The sequence below is a fragment of the Cervus elaphus genome, chromosome 4 (genome assembly GCF_910594005.1).
Source record: "Cervus elaphus chromosome 4, mCerEla1.1, whole genome shotgun sequence".
NCBI lineage: Eukaryota > Metazoa > Chordata > Mammalia > Artiodactyla > Cervidae > Cervus > Cervus elaphus.
The window spans coordinates 42,650,001-42,667,566 of record NC_057818.1 but is presented as its reverse complement, the minus strand read 5'-3'; the positions used below and the strand labels follow the sequence as shown (position 1 = coordinate 42,667,566).

General features: G+C 45.3%; 1 long non-coding RNA gene across 2 annotated transcripts; it reads left to right on the top strand.

The window, feature by feature from the left end:
- Positions 1-3,550: 3,550 nt before the first annotated feature.
- Positions 3,551-17,236, top strand: LOC122691950. Of its 2 annotated transcripts, none has more exons than XR_006340544.1 (3): positions 3,551-3,808; positions 12,461-15,099; positions 15,682-17,236. It is a non-coding gene; the product is annotated as an uncharacterized LOC122691950 (long non-coding RNA). The 2 variants fall into 2 exon arrangements; XR_006340543.1 differs by having other exon boundaries at positions 15,613-17,236.
- Positions 17,237-17,566: the final 330 nt, after the last annotated feature.

Genomic DNA, 17,566 nt, shown 5'->3' with positions numbered 1-17,566 from the left:
GCAGTTAGGAGACAGCATTGCTGCCCCTGGTTTCTGGGACAGGAGGGTGACCTAAAGCGGGACAGTGGGGCCCAGGCTGAGCCCTGCTCACAAGGGCATATCAGGGTCCTCATATTTTGAGGTCCTGTGTGCCATCTTCAGTCCTCCTGCCAGCCCATGAGACGGCCCTGCGGGATATGGTCATAGAAAGAAGAGCCTGTTCCAGATGCAGGAAAGCCGTGAGTCAGGATGGTGGGGAGGTTAAGGGAAGAGCCGCATGGAGGAACCATTGGCGCTGTGTGTGATCTGGGCCAGAGTCTGTCCTGTGGGGGCTGAGTGGGGCCAGAAACTTCTGGAGAGATCCCACTTTGGGGACGTTCCGTGCTGGGCATGGATGAGTAACTCTTCCAACCCTGGCAATAAAGTGGGGGAGGGAGACAGTAAATAAGCAACGGGCAAAATTAAAACCAGTAATGAGCCATATGAATATTGTGGTGTGATGATGCTGGAGACACATTTATTTGGGAGCACTGCATGTTCTGGGAGAACATAACGGCAATGTGGTTGGTGTCCTCATTTTCCTCCACCGAGTTTCCGCTTATTGGCCCTGGAGGCTGGCAGCACCCGCACCTGTGCCCAGATGCTTTTAAAACCTTGGCAGGGAGAGGCAGGCCCATAATGGAGGGAGGCCAGAGCTCCAGCGCCTTCTCAGTGGGGAGGGCCGTGAGGGCTGGGGAGGTGGCCCCCGCCACCACCCTTGCCCGCCTGGGTGAGCAGCAGAGGCTAAGTTGACCAGAAGGCTGCCTGTGACAAGTGTTGTCACACATCCTTGAAGGCGATGCTCGTCCTGAAACTATGCCCCAGGGGAGATCCCGCATGTGTGGGGTGTCACGTGAGTCTGTGCTGAAGAAAGGGCGGGAGTTGGTTTGAATCTGCTGCATCCTTCCAGGGAGCTGCTCTCCATTTGGGTCAGGGCTTCCACCCAGAATCGCTTCCTCCTGGGGCCACTGGAAATGCCTTTTAAGGGCTAGAGTCCTGAGGCTGACAGGGCGCAAGAGGCTGAGCTGTAAGGGGGTGGACAGCAAGGCTTAGCCAAAGGGGCTTGGTCAGGATGAGTCTAGAGGCTCTGACTGTCAGGAGCCAGTTTTACTGGAGGGAGTCCTCAGGGCCCACCCACCCTATGCAGGTGCTGGGGAGTCAGGCAGCAAGGATACCAGAGGTCCCCAAACCTCCCACACTGTGTTACTAAGAAGGAGGTGAGGCCAGAGCACCACTGCCAAGTAGTTGGAGGTGGGCAGAAGAGTTTATTAAAGCAAAGATGACTGCATCCTTGAATCAGCTTCTCCCTCCACCAGGTGGGCAAAGAACCTTGCTTGAGGTGGGGGTGGTTCTAGGGCTTTTTGTGGCTTTCCTCCTGTGGGTAGTTTCATGCTTGTCTACTGCTTTCAAATTTACAGCGAGAAAAACACTTTTCAATTGGAAATTTTTGGCAAGATCACTCCAAAACTGGGTCATGGGTCTGAGCCGGGTCAATTTGTAGAAATACTATGTGTGTGTTAGTCGCTCAGTCTTGTCCGACTCTTTGCAACCCCATGGACTGTAACCAGCCAGGCTCCTCTGTCTGTGGAATTCTCCAGGCAAGAGTACTGGAGTGGGTAGCCATTTCTCTCTCCAGGGGATCTTTCCAACCCAAGGATTGAACCCGGGTTTCCTGCACTGCAGACAGATTCTTTACTGTCTGAGCTACCAGGGAAGCCCAGATATACTATACAGCTGCTCATGTTTCTTTAAGGTATGCTTATTTGTGAATTAAAATATGCATGCCTATTGTTGGGCTTCCCTGTCCTTTACTATCTCATGAAGGTTGCTCATACTCATGTCCATTGAGTCAGTGATACCATCCAACCATCTCATTCTCTGTCACCCCCTTCTCCTCTTGCCTTCAATCTTTCCCAGCATCAGGGTCTTTTCCAATGAGTCAGCTCTTTGCCTCAGGTTGTCAAAGTACTGGAGCTTCAACTTCAGCATCAGTCTTTACAAAGATTATTCAGGGTTGATTTCCTATAGGATCAACTGGTTTGATTTCCTTGCTGTCCAAGGGACTCTCAAGGGCCTTCTCCAGCACCACAGTTCAAAGCACCAATTCTTCATCACTCAGCCTTCTTTATGGTCCAACTGTCACATCCATACATGACTACTGGAGAAAGCATAGCTTTGACTATCCAGACATTTGCCAGAAAAGTGATGTCTCTGCTTTTTAATATGCTATGTAGGTTTGTCATAGCTTTTCTTCCAAGGAGTTAAGTGTCTTAACTTCATGGCTGCAGTCACCATCTGCAGTGATTTTGGAGCCCAAGAAAATAAAATCTGTCACTGTTTCCAGTTTATCCCCATTTATTTGCCATGAAGTGATGGGACTGGATGCCATGATCTTCATTTTTTTGAATGTTGAGTTTTGAGCCTGCTTTTTCACTCTGGTCTCTCACCTTCATCAAGAGGCTCTTTAGTTCCTCTTTGCTTTCTGTCATTAGGGTGGTTATCATCTGCATATCTGCATATACACGCTTGGTGAAAGAGAAATAATTTATATGGTGAAATGTATTCATAACTGACACATATACTCATAAAAGTTCTTCTCCACATGTACATGAAGGTGTGCTGTACTCTCAGGGGTTTTCAGGGACAGCTTTGATTCAGAATGATTCTGAGTGCTGAGCTTGGACCTTTATGTGTGATGGAATTCTGTTGTAGCTAGGAAGCTCTGAAACTCCTCTAAGCCACTGTTTCCATGGTAAAAATTGGAAAAGCTAAGCCCAGAGAAGAGAAGGTATTTGTGTAAAATCAGGGGACAGCACCTAGAATGAATTCTGTGGGTGCACCTTCCAGCTATCTGGCACCGTCTTCCACCCCTAACTGCTTCCTCAACTCTCCATGCAATTCTGCCCAGCTGAGGACCACATCAGTGCCTCCCTTCATGGTCCTGATTCACAAAGTCCAGAGCTGAGCAACTTCTCAGTAAACAGTTCATTCCTCTGCCCCAGCCACATTTCCTAGGCCTTTCAGATGCTGCATTCCAGGAGCTAACTTCTGATAGAGAGAGAGAGAGAGAGAGTTTGTGAGTGTGTGTGTGTGAGCATGCGCACATGCACATGTATGCACGTAGGCTTGCCAGTGATCTCAATGCTCTGGCATGGGCCCATCCTTCACAGGGCCAGGGGCATGAGCTGGTCTGTGGATGCCCCTAGTACAGTGACCCGGAGAGGAGCACTCCACACACACCGCAGGCAACATCCTGTGGTCTGGGCCTTGGGAGAAAATATCTGGCCTGTTGGCTGGAAGCTGAGCTGACAATTGACATCAAGAGGGAATTGGCTCTTTTAAGACAAATGCTTCCAGATGCCAGGATCACTGGGTCCATGTTCCTACCCAGATGGGTCTGGGTGGGAGCCAGGAAAGGAACAGCAGTTGATAAAGTCAGAAAGGTAGTTAATCATCAAGTAGCTGGCTGGGGCAGATTCCTGCAAGGTCGGACTTACCTAGGATGCCCTGACAGAGAAGGAAGGTGCCAGGACCTCAGAGAACCAGGGGACTCCACCATCTCTCCTGTGACAGTCAGTCCAAGCTTGGGGTGCTGTGATGTTTGTTTGTTGCTGTCAGCAGGAACCTGCTCCCAGATAGGGCCCAGCCATGTGGGGTTTGGAAAGCCTCTGACAGAATCAGGTTTTCTATGGAGATTACAATTGACGACCTGTTTCCTGGCTGCTGGGAAGCCTTCATGGACAGGGACTGTTGACACATCAGTTTCCAGACCCAGCTGGAACCAGTCGAGGTAAATGAAAAGCAGGGAAACTCAGTGGAATCGAACCTTAGGGAACCTCAAAGGGGCCTTCTGCTTGGTGTGTGATTTGGGGCATTTAAATATTTGAAGGATTTGAGCAGATGATTTCACTTTTGAAGGGGTGGTGTGCTAAACCGATGCTGTTGTTTTTAGGCTGGTCACAGTTGATTACGTGTGCTCCAAAGGGAGCCTTCTCAAAATACTCTGGAGTTATGAGACATCCAGGTGGCCCTGGTCTCTCAGGGCCTGGATGACCACAGTAGCCTCCCGAAAGTCTTCTCTGTTTCATTCTTGCCCACACAGCAAATATGGAAATCAGATCATATCAGGACCCCTACCAAACTGATGACTTTCCACTGAAATTAGAATAAAATCTAAATCCCTTATGTCCTACAAGGCTTGGGTGAAGTGGCCCTGTCTGTTTTCTTGTTTCATCTATTGTCCTCTGCTGCCACACTGGACTCCTTCTTGGTCTTCAAAATTGGTGTGCCCCAGGACATTTGCACTTGCCTCTCTCTGGCCTGAAATGTTCTTACATGGGTATCACCTCTTGCAGCCAGCCATTTCAGTTCAGATCTCACCTCTTCAAATGTATTAGTTAAAGTAGCCCCATCCTAGTTTTCTTTCCCATTGCATTGCTCTATTTTTCTTTAAGCATTGGTCACCTTCTGACATTATCATGATGGTGCTTTAACTTGTTTACTGTATGACTTCTCCACCTAGAACATAGGCTCCTCAAGAGCAAGACTTTTTTGGTTCACTGCCATATCCCCAGTATCTAGAATGGTTCTTAGCCAATGGTAACTCTCCAGAAAAATTTGATGGGAAGATGGATGAATGTACAAGCAGATGGACGAATAGATGGGTGGATCAGTAAATGGATGGGAGAGTAAGTGGGTAGATACATGGTGGATTGGTAGATGGATGAGTTGGGGATAGATATATGGATGGGTGAGCGGGTGGGTAGATGGGTGAATGGTTAGTAGAGTGGACCTTGGTGACCCAGGAAGAGTTCAGAGTTTCCAGATAAATGTCATTGCAACAGGGATCCTTGAGAGGGTTGAACAAATTGGCAAAAGATCAAGCCAAGATCATTCTCTCATTCATGCTTTTCTAGTTTAGAAAATACTTGTTTCTTCAAGTGTTATGTACACAAAGGTCTAGCTGTTGGGAACTTATGACATATTTTCCTGGGGATATTTTTTTCTTTCCTTTTGTTCAAGCAACAAGGAACTAGTTATACATTCTGGATGAGCAAACTTTGATAATGAACTTTCTCTTCCCAATGTAACAGTGCAGTGGTGACTGCCAAATTTTTCACCAGATCATCTCCTGTTCCTGAGTAGAACACTAACTTGAAGAAAATATTTTGTTGTATAACTGAAACAGACTCTCCTGAGAATGAACTCTTCATTTGAAATGGTGTATTTCATGATGGGATGCCACCGAGGGCTAAATAAGGGCTAAATGTTCTTGTAAATTATTTACTTTAGCAATTTTCAGGCAAGATGCAGAGCTACAAATAACAATACTAATTATTATGGGGAATGATTTCCTTTTTGGTAACATTTATTATTTGCTGATAATAAACATAATAAAAAGCTCTTTCAGGAACACTTAGAAGTGTATAAAGGAGACTACCATGCTTACACTCTAACCCCACCATTTACACTGAGATGAATATTTTAGCTGAGTTTTTCTTTTTGTCAATTTCTGTCTACACATACATCAACATACAGGCACATTTTACATAGTTTTATTTATCCTCTACATATAATTTGTATGACTTTTTTCACTTACATGATATTCCATATATTTTCCCAGTTCATTTAAAAACTCTTGGTGAACATTATTCAATTCTCCATTGTATTTAATTGTATAGGCCGGCCTTGTTTAGCAGACATACAATGTGAGCTGCATTATAATAAGTAAATTAAAAATTTTCAGGAAGCACAATAAACAAGTAAGAAAAAACAGGTAAAAGTAATTTTAATCATACATTTTATTTACTCTCATATTTATAAAATTTTGTCATTTCAACGTCTGGTCAATATAAAAATTATTGAGATATTTTACATTTTTTGAACTAAGTCTTTGAGATCTATGTGCATTTTACATCTCAATTTAGATCAGACACATTCGAAGTGTTTAGCAACCGTATATCTTGAGTGGTTACCATGTTCATCAGCCCAGGACTAATCTATTGAAAATTTGTATTACGACGGTTTGTAAGTAGTGGAAAAGATTTTATGTTAATCCCCATATTCTAACTTAAAAGGCCATCTTCCAAGGATAAAAGCAGCCTGAAATTAGAGTTTCAGTTATCTTCTATCAGGTCTCAAGGTGATTAATTCAGTTTGATAGCTACAAGATACAGCCTCAATTCCTCAAAATGCTAAATGAAGTGGAAAGATGTTGAAAACAATGTTTTTCACATTACACATTTGATACCATTTTGCCTCTTTTCAAAGATGATTTCTTAGGCGCTAATGAAAGCTGATGTCTCTTAGTATATTAAGATCATATTCAATACAAGGCAAATGAATTGAATTAGTTCAGATGGTATTGATTATTATCAGTTCAACTTCAGCTCTGGATCCATCTGCTCTCTTCCATGGAATCCTTGGTTCTCCGAGGAAGCTCACTGATGTCACAGGCCCCTTCTGGTTCCTGTCCTCATTTTAAAATAAAATGCTCATCCCTGGGCACAATGATGGGACTATACTGTGGCAGACTCAATTTTAAAATTTACTCTTGAGCTGAAGGATTTGAGATGAATCTAGTGGATGGAACTGGTCCTCAAGTGATGTTTCAAGGTAGAAACATTTTGACTGGGTGTACGCACAAGACCTCATGAAGGAGGGGAGGGGAAGAAGAAAGACTGTCTCCCTCCTGAGGGACCTTCTTGCTTAGTTATGAGGTCCAGCCTAGCAGGTTGCAGAGGCAGGAGAGATATCCCAGAGCCCATCTGAGCTAATGGAGACCTACCTGTTGGTTTATGTCAACATGGGTCCACCCAAAAGCTCTTACCTGCTGCCTCCCACATGTCATGTTTGCATCCTAGGGGCACAACAATGGATCAGATGGTGTGTCTGTCTTGAAGGTGATTCACCGAGGGAGATGGGCAAGCAAACCCTAAAGTACAACTTACCTCTTGTGGTAAGAGATGTGCCTGGATTGCTGTATGTGGCACATTCATTTGGTTGCTCAGCCCTCAAGCGTGTCTTCCTGGAGAACAGGCCTGACTTGCCACGTGACCTCAGGCAGGCTCCTCCTCATGCATCTCTGTGAAATCAGTGTAATAAAATAACTGGCTCCTAGGGGTGATAGGGGAGGAAAATGAGATAATTCCTGTTAAATATCTCACATGGTTTGTCACCCAAAGCAATTATTCTCTGAGTATTGGCTGCCGTTACTATTACTGCGGTTGTTGTTTTATTGGAAGTCAGGAAACACACGATAGCGCGTAGACTGTGAGTGATGGTGAGGCATTTAAAGCAGGGCAGAGATGTGCACAGACCTGCAGTTTTAGACAATTGCTCTGGTGTAGGGGCTGCAGCTTTGCCTTGCAGGAGGGTCATTGAGCTGCCATCCAAGTGGAAGTGGCATCTAGGGGACTTGGCTTAGAGCTGCATTTTCATAACAAGGGTGTTGCTTTTATTAGATTCTTGGTTATGATGAATAAAATAACACCACTGAAAAGAGATGCATTTATTCTCATGAAATATTTTCTTTTCACGTGTCATTTCTTCATCCTTGTCATCGCTGTCATCACAGGGTGTGTCTTGGAAAGACGAGGGCATGGGGGAGATGGGTGCTCCCACCATTCTGCCCACTGGGTGCGAGATGGAAGAGCATGTGGGCATGGGAAGGGAGCTGGGCATGAATCCCAAGTGACAATACAAAGTAGCCTCAACACCCACCCCCACAGAGGTCCGGGCAGCTCTGCCCAAATAGTGGCTCCATATTTACACAGCCTCCGCCTTCTCCTTTATCTCAGCCATCAAAAGTTTAAGGAGATTTAAAAACCACTGGGGTGTTATGCAGAAAATACAGCCTCAGGTCACTGATGGAATTCATGCCCAGGTTCTGCCAAGGCAGGGCCGGAGCCCACCCCTCCAGGGTGTCTGGGCTGTCACTCTCCCCATTTGTCTTCTTGATTGTAAAAATTAAACACATGCACAGGAGGGCTTGGGAGGCAGAGTTATGGGGGATATAAAGTGCCTGACAGCATATAAACTTGGCTGTCCCGCAGTGGAACACCCAGTCATGTGGTGCCAAGAGGGGATCCTGGAGACGAGGCAGCAACAGGCAAATTGCAAGGGGCAGAGGGGGCAGGCAGTCTGCCAGTTGGGCAGGGGCATCTGCAGGCCCCAGGGTCTCCAGAAGCTGGGCTGCTCCTCGCTGGGTGTCCCCCTGGCTGGAGGTGGCAGAGGAAGGAGCAGAAGCCATATTTTCAGGAAAAAAGTGCCGAAGCAGCTGTGGGGTAACAAGGCTGAGGCAGGAGTTCTGGTGAAAGACAGGTATGGGGGATACCAGGGTTGCCCCTCGCGTGAATGTTGGGGAACAACCATCATGAGCTTTACTAAGCACGGCACCTGTAGGCTTCAGAGGAGATGCGGAGAAATTGCCAGCCTGATGGTGAAATCTTGAGCTGTAAACATAGGCAGAATCAGAGGCAAAAACTACGTCTATGAAGCAGGAAATCCACGCTACTGGGGCTCCTGCCTACAGGGCACCGGGGGTTCCCCTCAGCTTCAGGGCTCCCCATAAGGCCATGCCCACCTGATCAGGTGGCCTTGTTTGGGGGCTTGAGGCATTGTCTGCTGGGGGTTGGCTGTCCCCGTGTCCTGGGAAACTCATCAGTGGTTCCACTGCCAGGACATCTGGGGAGCAGAGGCGTAGATGCCTCAGTGTGTCCTGGAGAACTTATGTGGCCCGGCCCAAGGTGCTGGCGGGGACCTCTTGGTCAGCTTGTGTGTGTGTGTGTGTGTGTGTGTGTGTGTGCGTGTGTGACACACACAGAGAGAGAGAGAGAGAGAGAGAGCTGGGAAGAGTGGAGGGAGAAGGAAGGGAGAAAGCGAGTTATGGGGTAGAAACTGCAAGTGCCATAAGGCCTAATAAGTGCTTATTCATTGTTCCTTGCCTGAGATATTTCTAGAAGACCTACTATGCACTTGTCTTGTACATACCAGACTCAGTCCCAGTTTCACCGAGCCCACAGAAAGATATTAATCAAATGATCACACAATTATTTAATATACAACTGAGGTAGATCGGTTGTTCTGCGCTGTATCAAATGTGCACTGCTGGCCCCCTCTGGCACCTCCTTTGTTTGGAAACTTGCCTGTGCATCTTTTGAGGTGCATGGATTTCATCATGGGAAAGCCGAGGGAGAAACACGTTTGCCATCTCTATTGTTTTTTCATTTAGAACCGGTTGTGGATGAAGGTGCCAATGTTAGTGGGCACTTCTGAATTCCAGCCTTACTGCTTCTGTCTAGGTGAAGTTGTAACCCCCTTTTTAAAAGATATTTCATTTCGAGTATAATGTTCATACCGAAAAGTGCACTGATTACAAGGGCCCGGCTCGATGATTGGAGCACACCTATGTACCCAGCACCCAGACTAGGCCTCGGGGGATGAGGAAACTGGGCGCACCCCCCCGGCCAGCAGCTTCCCAGAGCACCCCGTGTCCCGAATCACATACCCCGTGGGCCAGCCTTGTTCTTTAGCGGACCCACAAGTCATATGATCTCTCTGTACCTGTTGTTCCTCCTCAGCCTTGTGTCAGGAAGCGTCATCCACATTCTGTGGCCTTTGCTGGTGGGTGTCTGAAGAGTCTTTCTCTTAACTCTGAGTGAAGATGATCTGAACATCAAGGGGACACAGGTCTGATGGTTACCAGCAGCTGTGCCATCTCCCCTTGCTCTGACCCCTTGGGCCACCATCTAGGAACAGAGGTCCCTCAGGACACCAGCAACTGGGACGAGAAATTCTGCATCCCTCCTCTTTGCCTTTCTCATCCCTACTCTCACTGCGGAGGGTGTACATTTAAAAGCCTGGGTCACAGGACTTCCCTGGTGGTCCAGTGGCTAAGACGCTGCACTTCCAATGTCAGAGGCTCAGGTTTGATCCCTAGTAGGGCACTAGACCCCAGATTCTGCAACAAATGAACCCTCATGCCACAAGTAAGCCTGGCATAACCAAATAACTAAAAATAAATATTAACAATATTTTAATAAATAGCAAAATTTTAATAAATATGAAAATAAATATTAACACATTAAAATAAACATTACCTAGATATTTAAAATACATGGTAAAATATTATTTATTAAAATAATAAAATAAATATGTTAAAAGGAGCCAGACTGCCTGGGAATGAATTGCTCTGGGACCTTGGGCCACTTCTTAAGCTGTCTGTGCCTCTGTCTCCTTGCCTCTAAAGTGGAGTTGACATTAACAGCACTTATCTCATGGCTGCCGTGGGGCTTCGATATGAAGTTTGGCACTGAGAGCTACCATTGTTTTCAGACCAGTGCTAACTTGGGGATTTGGGCCAGGACTTTTTATTCTTTTTTCATGGGTGAAGAAACAGAAACCTAGAGAGAGGAAGCAGGCTGCAACACTTAAGAATTCCCCTTTTCTAAACAAGACCTGCAGGTATCATGGAAGGAGATGCAGAAGGTGAAATTGCTATAATGATGCTTCATGGGTGCTGTGCCCCATTGTCTTCAAAGGCTGTTGTCATCCTTTATTTCATACACCCTTGTGGCAATCTTATTGCACCAGATGCACAGGGAGAGTTGGTCTCATTATTCCCAATAGATCCCATTTCACAGATCAGATAACTGAGGTCCTAGAAGATCACACAGCTACCAAATGGTCCACCTGGGTGTTTTGGCTCCTGGTGTACCTACCTCTTCTCTTTTCTTTGGGTTATTCTTCCAGCTTGTAGGAGAGGGAACTTAGGAGGTATCACTAAAACATCATCTCTTGAGCAGAAACTCCTAGTGTGAACCCTGGCACATTTTAAGGCTATGCGTTTATACTCTGCTTCTCAGCAGCTCTGGAATGTTCTCACTCTCAGTGGGGAACTCTGCCAATTAGCTTTTGACAAATCCATATATTTAATAGAATTTTCAATCATGCTTTTGAAATAGAAAAAAATAATGCTTACATATCAGAGGAATACACAAGTGAAATATATTGGTTAAGTTGCTCCAGTTAATTTTTTTGAGTTTCCTGGCAGGCAGAGCAAGGCTTATTGTTAGTAAGAAGCATGGCCCTCTTCCAAGATTCACCAAGCACAAAGCTGTTATCTTTGTGTGGTTGTTTCTCCCCTGGGCACTTTTGAAAGTTAAGACTGGGGAGGACAACTTGGCTCTCAGGAGTCTTTCTGGGGAGCACTAAGAGTTAGTGAGTCTCACTCACTCGCGTGGAGGGCAGGTAAGACTTTGTGGGAGAGGGGCTGGCCCAGGCATGAGGGTGCTAACAGTGGTTGTCTTCATGACCATCATGGTCAGTCCTCACTATTGCTGCATTCTAAACCAGGTGGATAATCAGAATCACCCGGGGATACTTTATTTTTAAAATATCCATTGGTCCCTCTTTAGGTGTCTTGATCGTGCCCCTGAAGCGAGGAGGTTTAGCAAAAGCTAGGCAGTGTTCTATTGAAGTCTGGGACCCAGGCATCTTCCCAACAACCTATGAGGATATGGTATGATTATACCCACTTTACAGATGAGAAAACTAAGGCAGAAAAGTTGAACTCAGGTGATCAAGACCAAGTAGCTGGTGGGTGATATAATCTGAATTTGAACTTGGGATCTTCTACCTGCATTGTGAGCGCTTCCTGCGCTGACCCAAATCAGAGGGAGGGCTTGCCCACAAGACGGTGCTCATATGTTTTTCTACTTTTGTTTTCTACCTTGACTACAAACAATTACAATGTTTATGCTGCCCCCGGTCAAACAGTTCCAGGATGTATGTTTTTGTAGTTTCTGTAGCTGATTTCATGTATTCTCAAGTTTCATTTCCTATTATGTTTGTGAATGTACAAATGATTATTTTTTCCTTTGGTGGCCTCGGGCTATGAACTTGGAACATGGATGCAATCTAATATAGTAAAGTGAGGTGCCTACTTCTATCTGCATGCCTTCCTTGTACTGCCCTCTGTTGTGTTTGGGATGGCCATTCATACTTTAGTATGAATTGGGAGACAGAGGGGCTTGGTAAAAGTCCAGCTCTGGGGACAGGTGTGGAATCCACGGCAACCAGCAGAACCCCTGAGTTTCTCTTTCTTAGCCTGAAGATTATCCTGTTTGTCCAAACAGAGTCTCTCCAAACACCCCATCTGGAGGCACCACCTGCCCCTGACGTGGGCACAGAGCACAGACGTGCCAACTCTCTAGCCCAAACCCTGGCTCAGGGTGTGCTGTTTCCCTGGGTGGGGGTGGGGGAGATGCCATGGCTTTAGAAAAAGAAAATAAAGCCTCACTCTTCAGCAGAAGACAGTGAGGCATACTTGATTGTTGGAGCAAATGCCGATTTCCTTATAAGGGTCTGGCTGTGCAATGGGGGAAGGCCAAGGAAAGACAGGCTAGATTTTTGTTTTGATGTTTGTTTTATTCTGGAACAGAAAGTGGACCCGGTCGGGGACTGGATCCTCGTCCCACGTCTCTTGCACAAGAAGGACACACATACATCATGGAAGAAGACGGGCGAGCAGGTCATCTGTCTTGGGGGGAGCTGATTGTCCATGTGACCAGGAAAAGGTCAGGAACCTGTGGGTATTAATTAATCCAGCCGGCCACACAGCCTTCCTTGTTTATTAGGGAAAGCCACGGCATTTGGCCAGAATGATGGGTTTTTAAAGATTGGAGATTTATTAAGAGGACAGCATCTGCTTACTGTTTTGTGAGAATTCAGCGTGTCTTTGTAAGGCTGTTGGGGATAGTTGCGGTGGGTAACACAGGCAAACACTCCTTTTGTCACTCTCTTATCATATTCCTGCCAAAATCAGTCCTCCTGCCCTATCTACACGGAGCCCCCCAAAGGGGTGAGCCCCTGCTCCCTTGTTGCATGACTGGGGTTCCCGAGGTCCTCTCAGGTTAACACAATACAGCCTGAAATTCTAAAGTCAATTGCTCTAGTATATGTGGAATAGCTACTCTGTGCCAGCCATGATGGGGGCCTGGTTGACCCTCAGGTACGCATGAAAACCTGTAGTGTTTTCCAGCTTGTAGAACAGGGGATGCTCAGACACTCGGCTCTGAGCTTAGCCAGTGAGGACCACCCTTCCCCATAAGCCCTGGGGGAGACCTCTGAGACTTCTGTCGCACACATTTACCATCACTCACCTCTTGGCTCTGGGCTGCAGCCTCATTTCCACCCTCCCCTTCCCTGCTCCAGGTTCCTCAGTAGAGATTCTATCTCAAGATCATCCCAGTTAACCCCATCTGTGTCCCATATCCACCCTGATACAGACCCCTGAATTGACACCTGTAAATATTTGTGTATGTCTTAAAGGCTTGGACGAAGGAGGATTTAGATCACAGGAATACAAATGACGTCACAGCCTGAGTTGTGTATCCGATTTGTAAATGCCCTCAGCTGTTGCCACAGTTGCAGATGTTTGGAGCATGGACTTACAGTTCCTCAGAGCCTCAATAGTCCCCCAAGAACCAGTAGCCCAAAGGGGGCGCACATGCTCCAGAGCAGTCGCAGGTGATTTTAAGCCATGTGGAGGAATCCATCCTTTATTTAGATATGTATTTATGTTTAATTTCATTGATACCATCTCTCTACAGCAAGTGACACTCATTTTACTTCTATGGTAGTCATGTAACTTTAAAAAACAAAACTATTTTGTATAAAAAGCGAGCCATGTTGAAGGAGAAATATTAGGTAGACGACAGAGCAAGCATGACAGAGATGCGCCAACGCAACAGAGTGAGATGCCAGGGACCCACTTCAGGTGTCCTCTTCCTGGTAGAGGTAGCAGCTCTCGGTCCTGAATCCCAGTCCCCAGGTCCTACAACTTCAGGAGGCCACTCCGCTTCATGAACCCCTATCTCCTTATCTGACAAGTGGGGATGGTTACATCAGCCTTTCACCACCTGAAGACAATGATAGATGGACAAGATAAAGTGAATAACAGTATTATTGTTTTTATTTACATTAGTATTTATTAAAGAATCTGACTGCCATTGCAGGAGATGTGGGTTCACTCCCTGGGTCGGGAAGATTCCCCCGAGAAGGAAATGGCAACCCACTCCACTATTCTTGCCTGGGAAATCCCATAGAGGAGAAGTCTGGCGGGCTATAGTCCATGGGTCGCAAAAGAGTCAGACAGGGCTGAGCAACTAAACAACAACAACAAATAAAAAAACGAACGTGTGCTAAGCTCCCGTTGCGTGTCAACCCCTCGCTAGGCATCCCATAGATATGACTCATGTCATCCTCCCACAGCCAGCGTGAGACCAGCATGACATACATTTTAAAAAACAAGGCCTCTCAAAGTAAGAAGTCAGGTATTTCCACACACCCCGTCATAAGATGGCAGGGAGCAAACAGTGAGAAGACAAATATTCTCTAACTAATTCGACAGAATTAATTAAATTCACATTTTGAAATGCTGATTTAGTTCTGTATTTAACTGTCTCCTGTTTTTATGGAGCTTGTAAAGAGATTAAAAATATCTGTCCAGCAAAGTATCTTTAGCCGGTGCCCTGCTTTCTAGCATCCAAAAGATAGAAGCATTCGGAAACATGGCCTGTGTGAGAGAACATTAGGAGAAATAGTAGCAATACACTGCGTCTATGCCGGCCGTGGTTGTCTCTGGGCTCTAGGGACTGTAACTGTATTTTCTTTCTCCTTTTCTCTCTCTCTTTTTTTTTAAAAGACTTTCTATTTCACTGTATTAATCCAAAGGTCTACAATATGCACATTAAAGTCAGCGGCACACGAGAAAATTTCAGCATAGAGTCCAACTTATAAATTTGCAGAAACTCCCTCAGGGGTCTGAGCAGCCAAAATGATCTTCATGATAACATGAAGACATTATTTGGCCTTTTCATTTTGTGTTGATGGTGAGTGAAACTGCGGGCGCCTCAGCATAATGGAGGTCCTCGCAGTCCCCGTGCTGCTCACCGCCACGCTGTGCAGAAAGAGGAAAAGCCACTCTCACGTGGGATACCATGGAATATTACTCAGCCTTCACAAGGAGGGAAATCCTGACACCACTGCGCATCACACACGAACGTCAAAGACATCATGGTAAGTGAAATAAGCCAGTCACTAAAAAGACAAATACTGCATGATTCCAGTTCTATAAAATGCTCCGAATAGTCAAATTAGTGGAGACATAAAGTAGAAAGGTGGTTTCCAGGGGCTGCGGAGACTGAGGGAGGGTGGGGAGTCATTGTTTGACAGGTCTAGACTTTCAGTTTTGTAAATGGCAAAAGAATTCCAGAGATGGATGCGGGTGATGGTTGCACAACAATGGGAACGACACATTTAAACGATAGTCAACATGGGAACTTCCCTGGTGATCCAGTGGCTAGGACTCTGTTCCACTTGCAGGGGACACAGGTTTGATCCCTGGTTGAGGAATTAAGGTCCCACCCACACGCTGCATGGTGCAGTTAAAAATAAATAAATAAATAAAAAGAATAAAAATGTCTTATCAATTTAAAAACAATGGTGAAGAGGGTAAACTTTGTTATGTCTTTTGCCACAATTAAGAATAAAAATTCATATTTATGTACTATTACATGGATTATTTAAAAGATCCTGAATTTGAAAAGGAAGAAGGGACTTGATGAAGCAGTAACAGTTATTAACTTCACTCCATCTCAGTCTTCGAGCACAGACCTTTGAAATACCCTGTGTGATGAAACGATGCACGCAGAGCAATCCCGTCCAGTGTTGAAGCTGACAGCTCCCGCCAGGAGAAGCAGCTCTGTTATATGAGGGGTCCTAAGCTGGACCCCCTGCCTTTTTTTTTTTTTTTTTCTTCACAGAGCACCATTTTCTCTTGAGAGAACCACTGATACACAGACTCTGGTTATTCAAACTTGACTACTTGGCAGAATTTTCTGGAAAATGAACAAATGAATCCTGTCACTTCCAGGAAAATAACTGACAGTATTTGTTGCCAATGATAAAATTCAAGCTTTCAAGAATTTTGAAATACTTACATCAGCCACCATGAGCTTGACAGCTTTCCAGAACTTAAAGAGATACTAATGAATGTGACTTTTTTTTAATATTGTACAATGAATCGTGTCAACATTGGAAGATCTCTCTGCTTATTGAATAGATAATATTCAAGTGACCAATGCTTGTTGTTACCAAATCATGAAAGGGTAAAAGATTAATTCAAGCATCAAGATAACCTGGTGGATTTAAATGTAACAGAATATAAAAAGTTCATGTATTTTCAAATTCCCTATTGTAACTAACCTTTAAGAAACTCCCAGTGTCTGCGTTTTGGTGTAGTATCAAAGAAGAATATCCACAATTATGTGAAAAGGCTATTAACACACACCTCCCTTTTCCAACCACATATCTGTGTGAGATCAGATTTTCTTCATAGACTTTAACAAAAACAACATATTGCAACAGACTGACTGTGGAAGCAGATATGGGGTTCAGTTGTCTTTTATTAAGCCAATCACAAAAGATGCCTGCAAAAATGTACAGTAACGCCACTCCTGTCACCAATTTTTTGAACATATTGTTATTTTTTCATGAAAACATTCTAGATATGTTAGTATATAATGGGCTTACTGTTCTTTTTAAATAGATTATTAAGTGACTCTTTAAAATCTGTCTTAATTTCTAAGGACTCACCTCAACAAAAGCACCAGGGGCTACAGTAACTTTCCAAAGGTTTACATTTTTAAGAGTTCTGAGACCAAAAAGTTTGAAACCCACTGATCTAGAGCAGCTGTCTCAACCCTTATTGTCCATTAAAGTCAGCAAGAGGTTTAAAAGAATTTTCACCTCTATTTCCACCCAAGCTGATTAAATCAGACTCTTTGGTAACTGGGCTCAAGCATGGGCATTTTACAAAGCCTCCCCAGGGATTGTATTATGCAGTCATACCTTAGAATTTGGTCAAGAAATCATGTTATGTAGCTGCCACCTGGTTCCCATGGAGAGGAGGGAGCACAGTTGGCTGAGACCTGGTACCCATCTTACAGAGTTGACTCCTGATTTGGTCCGTGTTCTGAGTTATTGAGTTAATAAGTGACTACACATGGCAAGTGTGCTATCCAGATTTAAGGAGGAGCAGTTGCCCCTGGAGAAGGAAATGGCAACCCACTCCAGTATTCTTGCCTGGAGAACCCCAGGGACAGAGGAGGCTGGTGGGCTACCGTCTAGGGGGTCGCACAGAGTCGGACACGACTGAAGGGACTTAGCAGCAGCAGCAGCAGCCAATGCAGGAGACGTAGGTTCGATCCCTGGGTCAGGAAGATCCTCTAAAGGAGGAAATGGCAACCCACTCTGTTATTCTTGCCTGGGAAATCCCATGGGGTTGCAATGAGTGGGACCTGAATTAGTGACTAAACAAGTTGCTTCATTAGGACACCTCTTTCTTCTACTTCAGATTAGCAGTCCAGATGTCTTTACAAGCACGCTCTTTATCCTCTGTATACCCCATCACTTGGATGGGATGTTTGTTGAAAAACTGACTCTGAAGCCTAGAACCTCAGGTGCCGCAGGCAGAGTGAGAGAT